Source organism: Mandrillus leucophaeus, unplaced genomic scaffold, assembly GCF_000951045.1.
Source record: "Mandrillus leucophaeus isolate KB7577 unplaced genomic scaffold, Mleu.le_1.0 Scaffold33, whole genome shotgun sequence".
NCBI lineage: Eukaryota > Metazoa > Chordata > Mammalia > Primates > Cercopithecidae > Mandrillus > Mandrillus leucophaeus.
This window is the reverse complement of record NW_012103476.1, coordinates 4,860,445-4,861,509: the sequence shown is the minus strand read 5'-3', so window position 1 is coordinate 4,861,509 and position 1,065 is coordinate 4,860,445.

Sequence of the window (1,065 nt, the reverse complement as noted above, 5' to 3'; positions counted from 1 at the left end):
TGCATTTGTGTTTGACAGGGTTGTTTTCTCCTCTCTCTTTCTCTCTCTCTCTGCTGGTTATATTGTTGTGATATAATAATGGCTTTTATTCCAGTTTCCAATACCTTGTTCCTTGGTTCCATCTGAAATCTCTTCAGAATGTCCTTTCCTGTCTATATTTCTATCACCATTCTGATCATTACCACTTAACAGCTAAGAAATTCCTGAATTTTCTTACAATTTTTCTCGTCTTCTGAGCTCTCACCAGAATCGCCCTTAATGTTTCATTTATGGCAGTCTAGGCTTTTTCTAGCTTGTTTCTCTAAATTCTTCTAGCCTCTATTCACTAGAGGCTAGAAGTTTCAATACCACTTCAGCATATTTAGGTATTTGTTATACCAACACCCTCATTGCTCAGTACCAATTTTCTGTCATGGCCCATTTTGTGCTGTGATAATATACCTGAGACTGGTTAATTTATTAAACAAACAAACAAACAAACGGTAAGGGCGCAGTGGCTCCCACCTGTAATCCCAACACTTTGGGAGGCAGACACTGAAGGATAGCTTGAGCTCACGAGTTCAAGACTAGTCTGGGCAACATGGTGAAACAGTTTTTACAAAAAATACAAAAAGTAGCAAAGTGTGGTGTACATGCCTGTAGTCCTAACTACTTGGGGGGATAAAGTGGGAGGATCGCTTGAGCCCAAAAGTTGGAGGCTATACTGGGCCTTGTTTGTGCCACTGCACTCCAGCCTGGGTAACAAAGCGAGACCCTGTCTTAAACAAACAAACAAAACACACATGAAAAAAAAAAACAAAAGAAGTAAAACCAAAGATTTACTTCTTACAGTTCTGGAGGTTGGGAGCAATAGGTCAAGAGGCCTACATTTGGTGAGGGCCTTCTTTGCTCATCATCTCATGGTAGAAAGAAGAAGGACAAGAGAGAATGAACACATGAGAGAAAGTGATTAAACTCAAAATCTTAAACCCTTTTAAAAGCAGTACTAATCCATTTATGAAGGTGGAGCTCCTATGACTTAGACATATTTCATTAGGCCAAATTCCCAATAGCATTGCATTGGGG